The sequence below is a fragment of the Crotalus tigris genome, unplaced genomic scaffold (genome assembly GCF_016545835.1).
Source record: "Crotalus tigris isolate CLP2741 ecotype Arizona unplaced genomic scaffold, ASM1654583v1 scf7180000017546.9332058, whole genome shotgun sequence".
NCBI classification, from domain to species: domain Eukaryota; kingdom Metazoa; phylum Chordata; class Lepidosauria; order Squamata; family Viperidae; genus Crotalus; species Crotalus tigris.
The window spans coordinates 6,444,157-6,455,772 of NW_024096465.1; positions in this window are offsets into that span (position 1 = coordinate 6,444,157).

An 11,616-nucleotide genomic window follows, 5' to 3' on the forward strand; every position below is an offset into this window, starting at 1 on the left:
GTGAGCATCAGCCATACTGGTGGGAATTTTGGGGACCTGTTATCCAGATCAACTAGATAACATTAAAAGTTGGGTTTGGATAGTGGTGAGATTTAGCCAGTTCGTACTATTTCGGCAGAACTGGTAGCTAATTTTTTGTTGCCCAGGCCCAGAATGGACTTCCAGAAGTGGCATCCACACAGAGAACTGGTTGTTCACATATTTGAATCCCAGCATTGGGTTTGGCTGATCTAACATACAGAGTAATCTTATCAGATAAATTTCCAGATTATTATAAAAAAAAACTTTTAGAGGGGATTGTAAAATGGTGTTTTTGAACTGTAATAAGAACTTCAAAAGCTTCATGTATAACAGATGTTTTGCCTTCTATCAAAAAGTTGTGATCTATTCATTATGTTGCATATAGGAAATGTAACTTCTGTTTCAAGAATGCTGTTTTAGTTATATAAGAGTTTATAGAGACCTATATAAAATGCAATTGTCTTGAGTTAAAGGATGAGCTTAAAACTAGGTCAGACGGTTTACAAAGGTTGGCTTAAATGGAATGGAAAAGTATTCCTAACATGCAGTAATAGTTTCCAATTAGTGATGTAGAAAGAAGGACGATGGAGAGATTGTCGCATAATTGAAAGGACATCTGTAGTAACTTAAAATTAATTACATCATAATCTGCTTTTCCCTTATGGGCTTATAAAGTGGGAAGTTGGAGACTGCTAATGGTGAATAGTACAAATTGTCTGGGTCATCACTTATGTAAGCTTTCAGTGGAGTTCCTATTTTTGCTTAGGGGTGTGTGTGCTTTATTTTTAAGTCCCAAACCAATACAGTGACAACGGGCTGAAATTTCTCCTTGAGCTTCCAGAAATTCTGCAAAAAAGGATTCTAATTTGTATCTCTTCTCCAAGAGGTTCAGATTTTTATTTTAAAGCTTTTTCAGAGCTTGATACAGCTGTTCTTTCAATAGAAGAGAATACATGTAGTTCAGGGTAAAAATGAGAAGTCCTTGGTGTTCTCTGAGATTGGTTATTTTCCTGCAGACAGTTCATACCCAGCAAGGTAACATCTACAGTACCAGTACTAAAAGAGTGGGGCTTGTTCTCTGTTTCTATACCGTGGCTTGTCCTGTCACTGTTGGTGGGAGTGTTGTTTTCTTATTGGTATTTACTGTTTAATTGTCTGAACTTTACTGCATAATTGGATTCCTGAGTTCAATATTGGCAGGAAAAAATAATTGCAAACTCATTAGAATTGAAAAGTTATATCTATAGTCTGAAATCTGGAAACATCGAAGTGATTTATATATCATAATTCCAAGATTTCCTCTGCATAGCTATCTTTTTAGACTTTCTTGGCCAAATTATCCTTAAATTATATGAGCATCATTTCTAAAGTTTCCTTTTTTAGTCAGATGAACAGCTGAAAAATACTACCATTTACACTCAGTGACTGCTAGGGGCTCATTAATTTTCTCTGTAGGGTTCTGTCGTAGAGGCAAGACCTTTTGCTCACAAAAAGCATGAATTAGTGAAAAAATGGCAGTTCTATCCACAATTTTCTTTTAACTAATTTCAGCTGGGAGCCATTGTGGATAGATCTTTTAACTTTTTAGAAAACTTTATCTTTGCATGTTAAATGCAGCAAGGAATAGACTACCAAACTGGAAACATAAATTCTCCATCCATCCACAGAAGTGGTAGGGGAGTAGATAGAAGCCAAGGAAGTTGAAATATTTAATTAGTTCTTTGCATGTTTATTCAGGTGTAAATTGAGTTTGTATTCATTGAGTTTGTTCCTTTATAACAGCATATAGCAGTCTTCTCCAATCAGCATACTGCAGATGTGCTGGGACTGTGTATCCCAGACAGTGTGATTAGTGGCTACTATGTCTAGGAAGTTTGGAAGTTGAAGTCCCAGCACATATGGGGGATGTCAGCTAAGAAAAAGATGGTATACATTAGCATTACAGTGTATCATTAATATTATGTTATTTTAAATGGTATTAAGTTGAACCTCTTGCCTATAGAAGGGGATACATACAGAGATAAACTATGGGTTTACTAAAACTTATAGTTACAAATGTTTTAAATCAAGTTAAACTTTCTATCCAATTTTACAATCAAAGAAGGTTTTTTTAAAAAGAATTACAGGATTATCACTATCCTGCCAGGTTTTGCTCTGTGGGAGCCTGTACTCTGTGTGAGCTCAGGATTCCAGAGGTTTGCAGTACTTAAACCTAATCCCAGTAAAAACCCAATTTAAAAAAAATAGCATACAACATGATGTCCAATGAGCTATAAATAAAGCAGTGCAAAATGTCATGTTTGACAACCCACACCTTTTATGAAACCAAAACAATATATTCACCCCACAAATATACAATTTTGATAGCCTTTTGGAAAGCAAATAAAGAAGGCAGTGATTAAACCTCTGGAATTGTAACATTCCACAGCATTGGGGCCATCCTCGTCCACATTCCCCTGACCTCTCTCATGACACTGGAATCACTTTGGAAGAGATGTTATGCAAAGAGACTAAGGCTATAAAGAACTTCATATGTCAGAACCAGGCTTGGACCTGGAAACTTGTACTTATTTCATATTTTTATTTTACTTTCTTTTTGTATATTACCTATTACCCAAAAGTCTCAAGTGGCTCCTATCATAATAAAACAAAGACATCCAAAATACTAAGTATAAAGAAAAATAAACATGTAAATTGAAAAATGCAAATGTCAGGCAGCTATGAACTTTACCTTCAGTTATAGAAATCTCCTTTGCCAGGTTTTCAACATTTTCCTGAAGCTCAAAGTAGGTGAAGTTGATCAGGTCTGTCCTGGCAGTGTATTCCAAAGACGGAGGACAGCTACTGAAAATGCTTATTTCTGAAGCTTTGTCAGGCGAGACTCCCACAGATACAGAACCTGGAAAGAATTAACTCTATTTGACTTCATTGGATGAACAGAGGAATATAAGCAAAGGCTATCCCTAAGATAACCAGATCCAGTGTTACGTAGGATCATAAAAATGATGACCTTGAATATACACATTGAATTGCGGCCAGAAACCAAGCATCATGGCTTCATTGGATCCATGTTCAGAAGAGAAATCGGAATCAGAACCAGGATCATCCAACAGGGATGGAACATCTGGAGAGTCCAGGAGCAGAGGATGATGCTGTCCCAGGATCTTCCAACATTAGGGAAAGTAGTCGACTGGACAGAGAGGATTGGCTGCAGATGGACAGTGGCAATGAGAGACAACAGATTATGTCTGACAAGGAACAGCTGCCTCCCCCATCTGATCAATGGGCACCGAGAGAAGCTCAGAGGAGGTCTGTGAGGCTGCTCACAAGGTGACTGTGTGCCCCTCCTCTCACAAGGTTCAGGGTGATTTAACCAGAGGATTAGGGTTAGGGCTGGGAGAGTGTGTGTTCATCAGGAACAACGGTTTGTCTTGGCACACGCTCCTCTGTCTTTTGGAAAACTTGACTTGTGCGCTTTGACTCGTGTTTCAGTCTTTGGATTTGCATACTTTTCTTTGTGGACTTTTCTGGATTGTGGCTTACAGATGTTGTTTTGCAAACTCTGCACCTGGTTTGTGGACTTAGACTTTCTTTCTGTTTTGGGGATTTGTTCTGGTGACTAGTGGACCCAGCTAGTGGACCCAGGTGATGCATCTGCGTGACCTGGATCAGAACACCAAGTGGCAACAAATACATAATGTTAAAGTAATATATAATTGTTACATGTGCCCACAACTCTGTTTTCTTTTTACTTCCTTAATTGAAGACTTGCAGTTTTGTTAAACCAGTTTGTTTTACTATGCCATCATTGATGCATTTTCTATAAGCCAGGATCTCAAATCATGAGAAGGCAGTGCTTGAATCTGAATTAGTATTCCAAAGTTGCCCGTTATACATGACTAGATATGAAAGCCAACCCAGGCTTCAAAATGCACAAGCTTATCCAGGTATTGCCTAGTGTATTGAAGAGAATGTGGCATTGCCTCCCACACAGTCTTTCTGGAGAGACATGGAAAATTGAAACAGAAATTGGAAAGCGGTTTGCTGAACATAGTTGAAATCATTAATTAACAATGCAAATTGCATGGAGAACTCAATTGTATTCCATCAAACAGTCAGATTCTATTTAACCTAGGAAGTCTGGGTCCTGGGATAGATTTTGATACTGATTATGTAATGTTGTCAAAGAAAAGATTGTTATAGACCTTTATCTATTGAGATAAACAGTAAGTAAGAAAATAGCTTGCAATTGTTACAAGAGATATAACAATAAGAGTCTACAACGTGACACACTATTTTTTCCTACAACATTTTGTCCAATTTAATTCTAACCTTCATTAGTATTTTTAGATATGTGTGATGATGGTCCAATATAACTATGTGTCTTCTAAACTCAAGTTCAATAATGTCGTTATACTTCAGTTTTTTTTTAGATGTCTCACAGATATTAAACTGTATTTATGCCCTTTAGAATTGTAAAGAAAACAAATGGCTGGCTGAAAGATGTTTGTCTTTGTTTAAACTCCTGCATGTTTGCAGTTCATTAACACTTAATGCTGCAGTCAGCAGGAGGAAGGAAGAAAGGAAGGAAAAACAGACACCATAGGTTCAAGAGATCCTGCTAGTTGAGTGACAGCTCAAGAATATTATGTGTCACTATCCAAACACATAATTTATTCTGTTGTGTTTAAATAGAACAGACCAGATCCCTGCTTATTTTTAAAAATAAAAAATAGTAATTGAGCACAATCTGTTAGGAAGATCTCCAGTACAAACACTGTTGAAATAATTGGTACCTGTGCAAAAATGAATTGGTTCCAAATATAATCTATGTTTCTTTTTATTTTTAAATGGGATATATGCATTTCAAAAGGAGTTAAATGCAAACTTGAGAAAACACTGCTGCTCAATTCCCAGCTTCAATTTACTCTGATGTCAAAAGATATTTCTATAAAAATTTTACATTTTTCTGTCTGTTGATACTATATGATTTTATTTTTACCTTGCTGTTAACACACTCTCAGTTTAATAATATGCCTCAGTCTACAAAAATTGAGGGCATAAAATAAATACCCTAGAGCCATTATGTTATTTAAAGTATCTTACCAGGTTATTCTAAATTAGTTGGTCCCACTAACCTAAGACTTGGTTGTCATGCACAAGAGTTTGAACTAGATATACTTAGTCAAAAGACTTTCTAATTGTTAGATATTATACTTCTTCCTATAACTAAGGTGACCAACCGTCCTCCTTTAGGGAGGACAGTCCTCCTTTTATGAGTTCTGTCCTCCATCGAAAAATGTCCTCCTACATGTCCTCCTTTTCAATATTTGAAGATTAATGTGCAGGGTTGTTTTTTTTTTCTCCTAGAACGCTCAGAACAGCGTTCTGGCACCTTTTTTGATGTTTTTTTTTTCAACTTTTGCATGAGCTGTGCTACTCCCCCTATTGGCTTTCGAAAGCCAATAGGAATTGCTGCTGAGCGCACCAAAACACCCGGCCGGCAAACTTTGCACATGCAAGTTGTCTACAACGAAGGCGAATTGGCAGGAACTTTGCACCCCTCCCTACTACCCAACTACACCATCTCCTAGTTAGTCCCGAAGATACCTGGAGGAGACTGGAGCGGTGATGCCACAGTAACTTTCTCTTGATCTTCAGCCCTGCTAGAACAATAATGGCTGCGGGCGCAAGAGACAGAGGCGGCGGGGCTGCTGCAGGCAGGGGTGTGAGGAGCAGCAGTGGCCGGCTGTGGGAGTCTTGGGGCCCACTCTACATGGGGCTGCGCAGATTGGGCGGTGGTGCTGGTGGAGCGGCTGCAGGCAGGGTGTGTTGATGGGCTGCCCCCCGGGGCCGGAGCTGGTGCAGCAGGTGCTTTGGGAGCCACGGGGCCTGCTTTACACAGCGGGGCAGCAGTGCTGATGGGGTGGCTGCGGGCAGGGGCATGGCATGTAAGCATAATTACAATATAAAATGTTATTGTTACAAATGTTTTTATATAGTGTATTCTGTATTGTTGCAATGAATAAAATGTTTCTTTTATTTACAATATTTTTTTCTTCAATTTATTTGTGTCCTCCTTTTCATTGTAAAAAATTTGGTCACCTTACTATAATAGAGGAAGCAAAATATATCTTACATATGCACATGTGTTTGAATTATTTCAGAAACCTCAGAAAACACATAATGTCGGGATCTTATTACAAACTGCATTAAATGTGTATTTGCAAGGAACATGTTTTTTTAAAAATGCAGATAACATCCACAGGAAAGATAAACAAATAATGATCAGAATGGCAAGAGAAAATTTCAACTCTAATAGCCATGAAGTAAAAAATGTTTTTTGTTCTTTAGAATCCTTTTGCTTTCTAGGAGAATCCTTATTAGTGACAATTTAGATTTCTTTCTGGGAAAGAAATAATTAAATTTCCTGTTTATATCCACTGGACTCCCAATAATTACCAACTCTTAGTATCGTAAATTGTACTATTTATATAATTAAAATCTGCACATTAAATGTAAGTGCACTGAACAATATGCATAAAAGCTAAGCAAGATATGAGCATTTGAATGGGATATCCCAAAATTTTGGGTTAGGCTAGGCTGAAAAATAGAAAAAAAAAACTTCTCCAAAGAATGCAATGGAAGATCATTGCTATGTTGTGGCAAGCTACATGATTTATTAAGAATCAAACTTGTGTTTAATATCCTTCTAATTGTAAGCACCATTTTATCACTTTTGAAATGATATTGTATGCTTCAGCTTCAGACCCATCAGCAAGATGATTGTATTATATCACGGGTAGGTAACCATGGCTCTTTCACGACTTGCTGACTCAGGAATTCTGGGAGTTGAAGTCCATAGTCATAAAAGAGCCAAGGTTGCCTACCCCTGTATTATATTGTTTATATTGTGGTGACAGCCCAGTTTGATCATGTATAGATCAGTCAGAATGTGCCCTTAATTATTTTTAAACTAAGATTAATAAAGTGATAGTTGTGAGGACATCAGTAAAATAGGCTAGTTCAAATGAAATATTCAAATTAAAAAAGTGTTTTCAGCATTTGACCATAAAAGCATTATTTGTGAACACTTAATTTGAAAAGCTATAGTCAAATGTATTTTATTGAAGGCTAATACAGACTACTACATGCCATGATGATGGGACGATTGGAATCTTATATTTGTTTACTCATTCAGTTACAGCAATGCTATTCCAGCCTTAGCAACATTTGGCTCTCTATGTAAAGAAAAAATCAATTTCTTAAAAGTCATGTTCATAAGACAGCTCTTAAAATTGTTTAATGGCTGGCAATAAAGAAATGTGTATTTTATAATCTGAAAAACAAAAGTGTTCCCAAGGAAGGTGTAAACAAAAGCCCATGATTCTGTCTTTTGATATTACTATCTGCCTTTGGCTGCAATCCCATTAAGTACTATGCATTTTACCTTTTGAAAAAAGATGCATTGAATTGCTTTGCTGTGTATGCTAGAAATGCTGTTACATATTTTCTACGTGAAATACAAGAGACAAAAAAATACCCAATCCACAAATGAATGCTGCTTTCTTGGTAAGACCTCACTTGGAATATTGCATCCAGTATTAAAAAGATGTTAAGACTCTGGAAAGAAGGCAGAGAAGAGCAACAAAGATGATTAGGGGACTGGAGCTAAAACGTATGAAGAACAGTTAACAGGAATTGGGTATGTCTAGTTCAATGAAAAGAAGGAGTAGGGGTGACATGATAGCAGTGTTCCAATATCTTAAGGGGCTGCCACAAAGAAGAGAGGGTCAACTTATTCTCCAAAGCAAGACAAGGCAAGACAAGAAGCAATGGATGGAAACGATTAGGAGAGAACCAATCTAGAACTAAGGAGAAATTTCCTAACAGATCAATTAATCAGTGGAATGACTTTCCTCCAGAAGTTCTGGATGCTCCAACATTGGAGGTTGTTAAGAAGAGATTGGATAACCATTTGTCTGAAATGGTATAGGGTTTCCTGCTTGAGTAGAGAGTTGGACTAGAAGACATTCAAGGTCCCTTCCAACTCTGTTATTCTGTTATTCCATTGGAACCCAATGTCAATTTCTGTTAACGTGTTCAAACCCTAATTCTTAATAACTATTAATTAAACTAATATTTCATGTATATTAGTTAATATTAAGCAAAGGTCAAACTTGATTTCCTATTTATGGGATTTCTATCAAATTTGATTGATATGTTGATTGTATTTTGTTATATGGAAGAGATATACTTCTCAATTCAATTACAATTGGAGCAGTTTCTAAACCTTGTAAATAAATAGCATATCCTACCTTTCCTTCGGGAATTTAGAGTGACTTACAAGAGAAACTTTTAAATTAACATCGCAATAAAACACATAGATTGGCTAAAAAATACATATGCTTTGCAGGACACCATAATGTCTTATAAAGTAGATTGAATTTAATGAAACACTCAGGATACTGTTTGTTTGCAAATGTAAAATATCTAAGTTTAGCTTTTGAAGGCAGCAGCTGACAGTTTCATATAGGTAGTGTTGTTCAACCTATTTGCTTCATGAAAGTAACTCACAGAGAAATAGATTATTTTTATCAAGTTTATCCTTAGCTATTTATTTGCTGTATCAAACAATATAGTGCTGCTGTCCAGTTCTGTTAAGAAGATACTTAAATGAAGGGGAAAGGTAATTCATTTACTATTGCTCTGTATTTGCTTTAATACATTTCAGTTTTTTGGATTTTCTGTTTTCTATTCTTTTAGCATCACATAATAGTAAACACCAGTACAGTTTCCCCTAGAAACAGTCCTTTCTCGGCTCTGTACACATGTACTAGAGGATGCACACATATCTCTTAATTTTACAAAGGTTTATCTGTGCAGCTGCATTCTGTTATTCAAAGCACAACTGCAGTATATAGCAAACAATTTTGAAATGGATGTTTTCTGATTAATGTAAATAGAGGTATGAATGGTCATCATTTGCACTAGGAAATTGACTGGCAGGTGAGACATTTGTCTACCCTGTGGCATTCATTCTTATTGGAATTCTTTTTTTACAAAGTCATCCTATAGTTTGATACATGATGTTATTGATTTGTTTGGCTGTTATTGTATTTTTATTTTAATTAATATACAAATATTGGGATGTACCTTGCTGAGAATAATTCACAATTGCTTAAAAGATGTATATGTGTGTAAATAAATAAATTCAGTTGATCTTTATATTTAATCAAAGTCCCTGTTTTCATTATGATTTACCATTAGTGGTTGCAGATCATTTACATTTTCAATTACTAGAACGATGTCATTGACACAGTGCAGGTTATTTATGATTCTTGCTCCAAAAAACCCTCATCTTTCACCTCAATCTTCTTCAATATATATCAAGATACATGTTGTGAACAAAGGTAGAGTACATCTCATTCCTTGCCAACCTGGAGCTAATCTCTTTTGTCATGTTCTATCTGCATTATACACATAGTCCTGCATGTAGGACAATGAGATGTTTTGGATTACCATTTTTCTAAGGATATTCCACATTTTGATATGGTTGATACAATCAAAATATTTTCTACAACCAATGAAATGTATTGACTTTTTAAACATTCATTGGCTTTGTCAAATATCCTGTGTGCGTCAACAATAATGTTTCTCCTATGGAGATTCTTGGTCATCTAAGTCATGGTTGTCCCAAAGGTGTTTTTTCAAGAGGCAACTGGATTTTCTTGTTTTTCTTTCAAGATGTTTCGCTTCTCATCCAAGAAAGTCCAGTTGCCTCTTGAAAAAGCACCTTTGGGACAATAATGTTTCTTGTTCCTCAGCATTTCTAAACCAATTTGAATACCTGGCATCTCCTTTTGTACTTATGGCTCTAACCCAGTGGCCTCCAATCGTTTGGACACCAGGGACCGGTTCCAGGGAGAAAGGTTTTTCCATGGATCAGAGGGGGCATGGTTTTGCATGCTGCCTGCATTCCGCAGATGGGGCTTTGCTTGTTTGCATGGCCCGGTTGTGGGCATGCCATCGACTGGTGCCACTCCATTGACTGGGGGTTGGGGACCCCTGCTCTAACCTGTATTGATGATGATGATGATGATGATGATGATAATGGTGATGTTATCCATTCAGTTCTGTCTGATTCTTGGCAATTCTATGGACCAGGTTTCTCCACATCTTCTGATCTTGCACTACTTCTTTGAGTTTTTCTATGCTCTGACTGGTGTCAGCTTTGATGGGGAACCTGTTTTGGAGTAACCTAACAATTATTTTCATAGAGGTGAAATTAAGGGTATTGTACAATACTTTCAACACTATTAAATCTTTCTTTGGTATTGATATGTAACTGACATGTACTAAGCTGCTGGCCACTGTGTCGTTCTCCATTACTAGTATTATTTGGTTAAAACCTATATTTATTTTTCTTTTATTTTTGTAGATATTCCATCTATTTCTTGATCAGAGTGCTAGTCTAATTTCAGTTTCTAATACTGGAAGTTCTTGTAAATAGGGAATATCTTCTTAGATGTCTTGGATGTGATATGGCTACTATACAGAATTTGATTATACTTCTCTTTTCTTTGTCTCAACTTATTTGAATCAGTTATTATCCACTGGCATAGTTTAACTTACTAAATAGAATGTAGAATTTTCCAATGAGTTTGGAGATAGTTTAGAAGACTTTGTTTTTTCTATTTCTATCTCCAATGTCTTCATAGATGTTTCTGTACTACTGATACAACTTGCTTAATGGCTGCCCTGTTTAGCAACTCGTCAAAATTACTAGATCACTGGAAAAGTAACTTTATGACTGGGTCCTCACACTTATGCTGGTAGCTTCCCCTGAGGTGACATGATTGAGATTTGGCACTTCACATGCCATTATCATGAAAGTGATAATCTGCCTCAAATCATCTTTCTATATCACTGCTGTTCAAATAGGTGGCTGTTTGCTTTAGCTGGGCAGCTAGGATTATCTTACTGAAACTTATAGCATATGATCCTATTGTCCTTTGCTGATTCCTTCCATGATCAGTCTCCTTGGCCACAATGAGGCAACAGTTGAAGACTTACCATTCCCTTTAATCAGTGGGTGAACTGATTAGTTGTATTAATCTACAAGCAACATCAGTGAAAACTCCAGGATTAACAACTCAACATACAAAGTCAATTTCAGTGTTTATTTTGTGCTTATATAATTTCAAATTAATTTTTATTAGTGTTTCCTTCTATACTCACATTTCATAGTGAATGCAAGAGCCGTGGTGGCACAGTGGTTAGAATGCAATATTGCAGGCTAACTCTGCCCACTGCCAGGAATTCAAGCCTGATTGGCTCAAGGTTGACTCAGCCTTTCATCCTTCCAAGATCAGTGGATCCAAATTGAGGATCCAGATTGTTAGGGGCAATATGCTCTCTCTGTAAATCACTTAGAGAGGGCTATAAAGCACTATGAAGTGGTATATAACTCTAAGTGCTATTGCTATTGTTATAGTTCATTACTTATTTCTGGCTCTGCATTTCGGCCCTTTTGTGAGGTGTCTCTCAGTGTGTCTGATTATTCTTCACTGTTTTATACTTTTCTTCCTATAA